This window comes from Bidens hawaiensis, unplaced genomic scaffold, assembly GCF_021521415.1.
Source record: "Bidens hawaiensis isolate Kalapana, Puna unplaced genomic scaffold, B.hawaiensis_p1.1 tig00015346_1, whole genome shotgun sequence".
In the NCBI taxonomy this organism is placed as follows: domain Eukaryota; kingdom Viridiplantae; phylum Streptophyta; class Magnoliopsida; order Asterales; family Asteraceae; genus Bidens; species Bidens hawaiensis.
The window spans coordinates 16,473-27,118 of NW_027492370.1; the positions used below are offsets into that span (position 1 = coordinate 16,473).

At 36.9% G+C, this 10,646-nt stretch overlaps 1 long non-coding RNA gene and 1 pseudogene across 1 annotated transcript; both read right to left on the reverse strand.

Moving 5' to 3' along the window:
• Positions 1-1,324: 1,324 nt before the first annotated feature.
• LOC143548966 (uncharacterized) lies at positions 1,325-1,971 on the reverse strand. The gene is made up of 3 exons (XR_013138050.1): positions 1,780-1,971; positions 1,505-1,561; positions 1,325-1,416 (listed from the first exon to the last, which is right to left on the reverse strand). It is a non-coding gene; the product is annotated as an uncharacterized LOC143548966 (long non-coding RNA).
• Positions 1,972-6,002: 4,031 nt separating this feature from the next.
• Positions 6,003-7,023, reverse strand: LOC143548994 (putative CCR4-associated factor 1 homolog 9 pseudogene; annotated as a pseudogene).
• Positions 7,024-10,646: the final 3,623 nt, after the last annotated feature.

Below are 10,646 nucleotides of genomic sequence, written 5' to 3' on the forward strand. Positions count from 1 at the left end.
TCAGCCTGTTGAAATGAACGCAAGCGTTCATCCAATTCAGCTTGGAACTCTCTTTGACGTGCTTCGGCCCACGCCTTCACTTGATCTAGTGTTTGGCGAGGGGCCCTCGTTCGTTTTTCCAACTGGGCATCGGTGAACCCCAGTGGAATATTTACTGCACTTGCCCCGGCTTGGGTAGTCGGGGTAGTGTTCGTAAGATTTGTATAACCGCCGGTGTTCCCCCCAGTTGCTGGGGTTGTGGTTACCGGGGTTTCTTGGTCGGTTACTGGCCTTGGGACCGGAGTAACGTTAACCATTTCTTCAGAAATTTTGAAAAAACTAAATTAGTTCTAGCTTTTATGCACGGATGGCGCCAATGAAGAAACACTAAGTGAACCCACGGGCAGATTATAGATAATCTGGGGGTTAAGTAATGTTTCCCACGAGGATGAGGTCCAGCAGAGAAGGTTGTTCTTCAGGGGACCTGCAAAACAGACACCGTAAGCTCGTCACTGAGAAGGGGGGGTTCCTCCTTGTGACCACCCTCCGGCGTGAGAATCAGACTAGATTGCTCTGAATATAAGTGTATATTAAGAGATTGCTAGATAAGATTGAGATATCAGATGATGTCCTTACCATTCCCAGGTGTTGGAGTATTTATAGCCGAAGGTAGGTTTCCAAGCAGGTACAGCCGGCTGAATAGCATTCCTGTTCTACCAACAGTGGACTACGCACAGGCCATGCTGGTTGGTGGATAGGTTACGGCCAACAGTAATAAGGTCGGCTGTATACTGTTCCTTTACTACCGGCTACGCACTGTTCCACCAACTGTAGGCTGCGCACGTCCCATCGTAAGGGTTGGTGAGTATGCAGCGGCTAATAGTGACAAACAGTACTAGAGGGTGCTCCTCCTCGTATTGTTGTCGGTGAGCTGTCACCCTGTGATTAGTTCATGGGTTGCTCTGGTCAAATTGTCTGTTCCGCCCATACCTTAGTAGGTATAGTACGAAAGACCTTCCAGAAGCATACGGACTGGCTCATTTAGGCGGGAGTATTCCCGCCTTGCTCATTCCTTCATGTGACTACTGAAGTAACGAATGCCTTGTGCGTGTAGCCTTGCTGTTAGTGCGGGTAGCCTTCCCTGATGGCTTGTATCCGCAGCTGCGGGAACAGGCGGGGTACTTCACCATTGGGAGGCTTTCCCTGTAGGGTACAGCTGGCGTACTGCGCGTAAGGTTCTTTGAGCATGATGGGTCCTGCTGGAGCAGTTGGTCATTGCGCAGACGTCCCTGTTCAAGGTGAGTCTTGCGGGTCCAACTGGGCTCTGCTGGGACCTACCTCTTCAGACACCAAAATCTTAATTCTGGATTTCCTGCATCATGCTTCTCAATGGTTTTAAAACACTCAAAAGCTGGATAAGCATATCCAAGAATTAACCTGAACCTATAGCCAAACACCATCAAATTCAACCAAATCCCAATTTACCCAAATCAAATTCATAATTAAAAGATGCTTCATTTCTTACACAAGACTGTTAATGATGAGCTCACCCAACATCTTCTTTAATATCCAGCTAAATTAACTGCATACAAAAAGTAAAATACCAAAAGTAATTTTAATAAATATTGATCAAGATTATTAATATTTAAGCAAAATTAACTTAATTGAATATGATTAGAGATTGAAATGAATCAACTTTAGATGAAGAATGGAAAACCCAATTTGTTGTGAACAGAAAGAATAGATCTTTAATGGGTGAATCTTGAATCTTGAAAGTTAATAAGCAGGATGTAGAGTTACCTTTGAAGAAGATGGTTTCTGGGTATTGAATAAGATTGAAGAAAGTAGTGAAATTGATGAGAAAAGTTGAAATGTGAGGTGGGTTATTGAAGAAGAAGCTGATGGGTGTTGTGTGTCTGCAACAATGGTGGCGGTGGTGGTGGTGACTGGTGGGTGAGTGTTGGAAGGGGTAAAACGTAGAAGAGAGAAAGTGAAGGGGGTATATAATTGGGAATGGTGAAATACAGAATTATTATTATTATTTAAGTAATTTTAAAGTTAAAGATAATACTATTAAAAGTATTTAACTTAGATTCTTTTGTTTGTGGATTTGTGTTTCTCTAATTAAAGTATTATTATTATTATTATTATGGATTTTTTTTAGAGACATGGGTTTGCTTCTCGCTTCTCGGGTGTATGTTGTGATATATAATAATAAAGAGAAGGAAAGGATAGTGGGTGTGCTCAATAATTCAAATTGACTCTATATGTCCCTATATCACTATACGGGACGTATAAGGTACGAATTAACAACCTAAGATTGTCATACTAGTCACATGTTTGATTGCACCTTATATCCGAGTGAGAATTTGAATAAATTTGCATATGTATTTGATTTGTAAAACTGTAAATGGAATTAAACCTTTCTTCATCAATATTTTGTCCCAGCTGTAGAATGTGTAAGGGTGTTTTAGTGATCTTCCTGCTTTTCTATGATATGTTTATATTTCTTCACATAAGGGTGGGCGGAGTGGAACATGCTCATCTCCCCGCTATCACTCAACCACAAAAGAAAAGTGATGTTCCATTCTCATGAGCATGTTTCTATTGTCAAATCATCTTATGCATAGTCTTATTGCAGGTATACCACATGGTCTTAAGTGAAGGATATTTGGAAAACTTTTGATGTAAACAATTCTAATATCATCACCAATCGTCTGAACACATTTTATACACGGTCTAAAATTTATGTAGAAGTTCAATAAACTAGACAAAAGTTGGTTGTTGAGTCAAATACAATACTTGCAAAAACTGCAGATATCAAAACTAACATAAATTTATTTATGTATTATAACATAAAAAATGAGATCAGTTTACCATAAAATCAACACAATGACTTCAAACAATGATACAAGATTTGGTTGTCAAGGTGTACAACCAGATAAAGACACAAACTGAACTCATAAATGCATACATACAGTTTCTCACCATCATCACATATAGGTCTGGTTGTATTGAAAAGACTGATATATCTAGAGATGTTCAAAACGGTTTGGGACTAGGAACCGGAACCGGTTCCTAACCGGTTCCTATATTCAAAATCACCTTTTAAACCGGTTCCAGGCTCGAACCGGTTAGGGAACCGAACCGGTTCTCCCACCCTCGGACCCCTAACCTATCTAACCGGTTCTTACAGGTTCCTAACCCGGTTCCTGTACCGTAACCGGTCAAAAAACGGCTATTTTTGACCCCAACGGCCAAAAAAACGGTTAGGAACCGGTTCCGGTTCCAGAACCGGTTCCGGTTCGGTTCCGGTTCCTACCCGCCCCCACTCAGAAATGCAAGAACCGGTCACGGATCATCGGGTTGAATCAGATAGGGTCCGGTTCCTAAAAAAAACGGGTAGGAACCGGTTCGGGTCCGGTTCGGGTCCACCGGTTCGGTTCCAGGAACCGGTTTTGTTGATCATCTCTAGATATATCATTCAAAAGTAAGGGATACTTTGAGATGTATCATGCACCCTACCATTGCCCAGAGCACGTCAACACGTGACCTGATCTGATAGCTTCGAGCAGTGAACCAAGTAGCCAACGATCTAACACACAATGACAAAAGCGTTAGGTAGTTGTTGGAGAGATGTTTGAATAATCATAACTAACGGAACTTAAGCAAATGCATACCTAGATACCAGCTAAATCAGTGTTATACACGACTGCATACTGATACTCCAAGCGAGCCATTGAGGAGGAAAGTAACTACCTTTTGGCATTTGCAGTATCATGACGATGTATTGCTATGCTAACCACAGAAGAGATGACATCAATGGGATTGAATAACGGTTGAAGTCAAGTAGTCAACAAGAAAGAATATTCTTGTGGCGACAAGACAACAAAACAAAAAGGAGGATACGCAGATGAACATGTAACAGAAGGTAATCCTTACATTTTACTCAATTTCTAAGCTTTGCCTTTAGATGTAAGTATCATCGCTACATCAGCAAAAGCACAACCAAATCAACTAGAATACAACTTTAAAAAGCTATAGCCTGAAAAATAAATACATCTATAACATGATACTAGTTTTCATGCTTCGCAAATTGTAAAGCTTCTATATTATCAAGAGTAGAAATAGAAGACTTGACTAACATAGTTTATCATCAGAGCTTGAAATAATAACACGACGATATCCAGACTCGGGTTCATTCATATTTTGCAAACATGTAAAGTTAAGCACACACGGAGACGAACAATAAAAACTAAAACTATTTGGTTTTTTCAAATTAATATTACAATCAGAAAGACAGCATTACCTCCTGCAAGTATCATGACCAGATAAGTTGTTCTTCATGGATCATGTGAGTTCATTCATGTACATGTAAGTATGTAACCCCTAAAACCACCCTGATTGCTACTACTATACCATGAACAATTGAACGCTCCACAATAACGCTTTACAAAATCTAAACGACAAATAGAATAATAAAATAATAAAAATAAATTAATAATAATAAACACAATCTGCAATTCATCACATGGAGTACAAACCCTAAAACAAACATTCTAATGAATCATCTTTTGTAATGAACCGAAATCCTACTAGAGTCTATATATGATGTTTATAATGACAGTTTAATATCCCCTCCATCCAACATAAAAAGAAAGCACAAAACTTTGTAAGCTGTAAAGATGAATTATTTACCAACCATAGAGATTATCTCTGTAAACATCAATGGTCAACAAGAAAGCATATAAATCTCACTTACAGCCTACATATAGGGGTGATGAACCTTCAGGTGTCAGGTCACGGGTTCGAATCGTGGAAACAGCCTCTTGCAGAAATGCAATGTAAGGATGCGTCATGCGTACATCAGGTCCAAGTCGGCTGACACCCTCTCGGACCCGTGCATGCAGGAGCCTCGTGCACAGGGTTTGCCATTACAGCATACACATAACTTATGCAGGCGATTTTCCCTGCTTTGAACATCTTAAACTCTCATTGCATATATGTGTGTATCTAAATATATAGTATACTTAGAATGCTTAGTACAAATAACAAAGGTAAACTGATACTAAAAAGCCCACAAATGTGTTTCATGACTGCAAATTCCAGGCAAGCGTTGCCTGTTAGGAGGGGAAGTTACCTTATAGTATCTGCAATGTCATGATGATATATATTGCTATGCTAAGAGGGGTGATCAAACTAATGGAAATAAGACAGAAGGAAAAATATGAAGATCAACATTTGTGCCTGAATATTTGATTTGAAAGCGCCCACAAGTAGTAAAGAGGCAAGCATAGTGGCAGCAATAAAGAATTCTTTTTGTAAGCCAAGAATGCCACCAATTTACACAATCAAGACTTAGGAATTTTTATAGATGACTGCTTGTTATAGTTTGTAACAGAAGGTATTACCCTTACATTTTAGTCAATTTGTAAGCTTTACCTTTATATATATATATATATATATATATATATATATATATATATATATACAGTCATCACCACATCAGCAAAAGCCCAATCGAACAACTTCAATACAGTTTCACAAACTATAGTCTGGAAACAAAATATCTCTTAACTCCTGTATAACATGAAACCACTTATGCTTCACAAAATGAAACACTTATAGTCTGAATAATAATACTTAGAATGCTCAACTATACGATTTAACGAAATCAAAACGACAAATAGGAAACAAATAATAATAAGCACAATCTGCAATTCTCATATAGACACCAAACTTTGCCCTAAAACACTCAAACCAAACATCTTTTAAAACAAATCGAACTACTAATAGAGAATCAAGCAATAAAACCTATAAAAATCAAAACTTTATAAGCTATAAAGATGAGTTATTTACCAACCAAAAAATGATACTCTGTATATATCAATCAGAAAGCATATAAATGAATTGCAGACAATTTTTCTTGCTTAGAACATCTAAAACTCATTGCATATATATGTGCAGTATATGTGTGTATAGTATATTTAGCATGCTTAGTTACTTATATATAACAAAGACGATAAAGATAAACGAAGCTAATATTAAATTGCCCACAATTTACAGCTGTTAACTTGCTACAACTATGATCAACAAGAACAAACTCTACCATCTACCATAACTAAAAGCTTTCACATAACCTCTAGTCCATAAAGCACGCCCGCATACTTCTCGGGTCCAACCGCACACAGATCCTTAATCTTCTCAAACACATGCCACGTCAACAAGCTATCCGAACCCGCCTGGTGACTGTTCCCAACCACCCGCTCCAACTCCAACATCTTCGCCACACGGTCCAACCCGCCATACACACCTTCACAATACTTCATCAGATACTTCACATCATACACCTTCTCCCCAAACAAACACTTCAAAAGCTCCACAAACCGACCCAGCTCCTCGGGCAAAACCCGGCCGGTTAAAATCTTAATCAAGTACCCGAAATCATACGCGCTGTGAAACGTCACCCAGTTCACCACATCGTTACAGATCAACCCGGATGACATCATCAGCTGGGCAAACCTCACACTGTCAATCCCATGAACAACATTCTTCACGAAATCAATCCCTTGCCGCTTCAACAGCTCAACCGACTCAGGCGCGTGCTGGTCACGCGCCGGGTCAAAGTCCTTAAAATTAAATTCCCAGATAAACCCAGTTCGCAAACCCGAACCCGGATCCGGATCCGAACCCGAACCCAGATCCGGCAAATTCCCATCAGCATCGGTGAAAGTTAACCCGACCTGAATCAAATTCAAGACGTCAACATTCGATTTGAGCAGCAGGTAGTGTTCGCTAGGGTTTTGGTGACGGACAAGCTCGTAATTAGGACGAACGACGACACCTGGAAACTCAGTGTCCATTGAAACGTACGGGAAATCATCAACGATTGAGTTAATTAGACGAAACTCGGATTCCAGGTTATGATTCCAGACGGATCGAATCACAATCGATGGCTTAATCGACGTCATAAGAGCCACCGGATCTCCAGATCTGATCAATTTTGTTGGGTTATGTGAGATTGGTAATTTGGGGATTTAGGGATTTGGGGATTAGGGTTCTTGGTAATTTATAATAAATAAATAAAGGACGTGGTGAGTGAGTGGGGAGAGATGGGATTAAATGTGGTGTTGTATTATACGCTTTATGTGTTTGTACGTATATATATATACTTTGTATGTATGTATACCTTCCTTTGTCCGCAAGTTACTACCGGAAATAAATGTGTATTTGAATATTGTATTTAGTATTTTTAATTTGAACAAATCTTATATCATATCATGGAAATATTTTGTTTTTGATGGTTTATTTCCATTTGAAATCTTAATTAAGGTAATGTTGTGTTGTATAAAATAATTATTTAATATTTAATATAATATTAAGACCTTGGGTTGTGGCGAAGGTGTAAAAACGTATCAAGTAGCGCATGTGCATGTGACACACTGCCGTCAACGACTACTGACATCGAAAAAACTCGTATTAAAAAGAAATAGAAAATGAAAAAATATAACATAACAAAAGGTAAATATAAAAACGTTGAACCACGTACGCGAAATGTGAACACAAAAAAAGGGCTAATGAACCGTTTGAATGAATGAGCCATGCATGATCTAGGATTTGCGCTTTGCGATAGGGCATTGAACGAGAAAAAAAAAGATTATAAAATTTTATTTATTTATATTAATTCATAATGTATGTTTTTACGTATATTATTAATTTAATTTTTTTATTGCATGTTAACCACCCATGTATTAAATGAGTTTTTTTATGTCGGTTATAAAAAAAAATGTATTACACAAGTTAGTTGTATATGTATACAATAATATATTATGTCGGTTAAAGCTGGAGAATAATAAATGTATAGCAAAAAAATGTGTAAAAAAGAGTAAATGTATAGCATTAAATGATGCGTTAATAGTTATTATTATTTTATATAACGAGTTGAAACTTTGGTGCCGCAATTGCGGTATTTTGTGTTTTTTTTATTTTTTTTATTTTGTTGTAGTTTTGGTCCATAACGAATGTCACGAAAACCAAATAAATATCAATTTTATTATTATTTTTTTTTGTTTTTAAAATTTTTGTTTTGCTTTGTTGTAGTTCCGGTCTGTAACGAACATCACGAAAACCAAATAAATGTCAATTTTTTTATTTTTTATTTTAGTTCCAGTCTCTTAACGATCGTGACAGAAACTGACCGAATTCGCGTAAACTCAATGTGTTTTGTTTTAGTTCCAACTCCGAAACGAATATAACGAAAACCGACCGAGTGTTGATTTTGTTATAGTTCCTGTATCGTAACAAACATGACGAAAACCAACCAAATTCGAGTAGACTGACCACCTAAACATCGGGGATCGACAAAGGTCGGATTTTACCAATGATCGAGTTTTATCGATTGACGTCACCTCATTGGCCTACCTTAACTTTTATAATTTTTTTTGTTTTATTTCTGGTACACTATCAAGCGTAATCAAAACTGACCGTCTCAACGTTTGGGAAGCCACAACGCTTAGTTTACCACCGCCTAGGTTCTACTGACTTGTCCCGGTGCAACGCGTCAAGTAAAACACTAGTTAATATATATTAGTGGAAAATACTTAGGGTGTAAACGAGCCAAACTCGAGCTCGGCTAAGCTTGAGCTTGGCTCGTTTAACTTGAACAAAAGCTTGAGCTTGGCTCGATTCAATCTTTATTTTAGAGCTTGAGCTCAGTTCGTGAGTAGCTTTATAAGCTCAGGCTCAACTCGTTTACTATCTATTAATTTATTTTATATATTTACAATTATTTTTATGTATTTTTTCAATTACAGTTTTATATACAACATAATATATATTATTTCATAACTATATATATATATATCAATTACATTTATTATTTATTATTTATATAAGTTATTAAAAATACATAAATGGCATGCTAGTTTAAGCTCGCAAACTAGCTCAAGCTCTAAAAGTGAAGTTTGGGCTCGGGTTTGTTTATTAAATGAGTTACTTTTAGGCTCGAGTTCAAGCTTGTTTAACTCGGATCAATCGAGCCTTTTCACAGGTCGATCTCAAATAGCGCAAGCAGCTCGACCTGTTCAAACCCATAAAAATACTTTGTAAAGTATAAACGCTAGATGGAATATTATATATATATTAAAAACCAAAACTTACCCCTCTCACCAAAATAACTATTCATCGTTCTCTCCATTTTCAGCCACACACGTGTTATCGTAACACGACTCCTGTCTGATTCATAATAACCGCCTCATATCGGTGGTCACTCATATTTTTCACGGAGGCAGAGTACAAGTATTTGATTCCGAAGAAGACCTTACGGTTTCTCCGTCCAAACACACTGCAATCGTTGTTGTATCCGGTAGATTTCTAATCGACTCACTCAAATTTTGTTTCATTTGAATTGGGGTTTTCTAGGTTATTGTGCTCTGCAACTTTTGATGGGTGATTCATACAGTATATTCAGGTATGGTTGGCATCAAATCTATATGTATATCCATTTAAGTTCATTATTGTGTGAAAAAAAGGTGTTTAGTGTTCAATATGTTGTTTAAATATTTCACTTCGTTTTGTTCAACGAAGAATATAAGCTTTAAAGTGTTTTCATGTATGCTAAAAACATACTTTTGTAATGTGATATCACTTTTATCATTTTGACATGTGAAGGTATTTTCAAGACTTTTGAGGTTTTGGACTGAAGGAGACACCACGAAGATGCCCCATTGTTGATTGTCATACTAAACTTAAGGAGAAACTTCTTGATTGGAGGTATTATATGTTCTCTATTTGTTCTTAGATTTTTTAGTGTTATGAAGTAAACATTAGTTTTGCTTAAAGCTCATGGTACTAGAATACTAATTTACATTCACAAGTCTATTTTAAGTGAATACATTTTTTTTATAAAAGTGTACATTTTTTCTCTATGCCTAACTAGCTGTAGACTTAATAAGCTTTTATTTTTGTTGCTAAAAAGGCTGGTCTAAGATAAAGTTCACATACTTCTTTGAATCCTACAATGCTGTTAACCTTTGTAAGACATTTTCTTTATTTTTTAAAAGTATTGATTTATACATTGATGCTTTCAAGTTTCAACTTATGGTCCCAATGAGTACCGGCATGTCTTGAAGAAAATTTTGTACCATACACACAATTTACTTAGGCATTGATGAATAATTCAATAGTGTTGCATTGACTACACTTAATTTGACTCACAATCGGGTTTGCGGTTTTACGCTACTAGGGTTGGCATATTCGTAGGATGACAATTGGGTACTCCATTTGCAACCTATCTTGCAGGCATGTTGGTGTGTGATGGTAAACATGTATGATCCTTAAACACTAGCAACAGACTCTATTTTGTTAATAAAAATATTTAGAGTATTAGTTTTTGTTGTTTATATTATTAAGCAAAAAATTGTTTTCTCATTTTGCTACAATTCCGATTCTATAGCTTTGAGTTTAATTTAAACTTTATTTGACTATATGTGATGGTGATGACAGTCATAAATATGAGCATCGGATATGAGGCCGCAAGAGTTGGATGGCAGGTGAACATCTTATATATGTGTTTTTTAAACTCTTTGCATATATACATACATAATTCTCTTATAACTTACATTGCATACATGCTTTTATATGCAGAAACATCCAAATTAGGAATATGC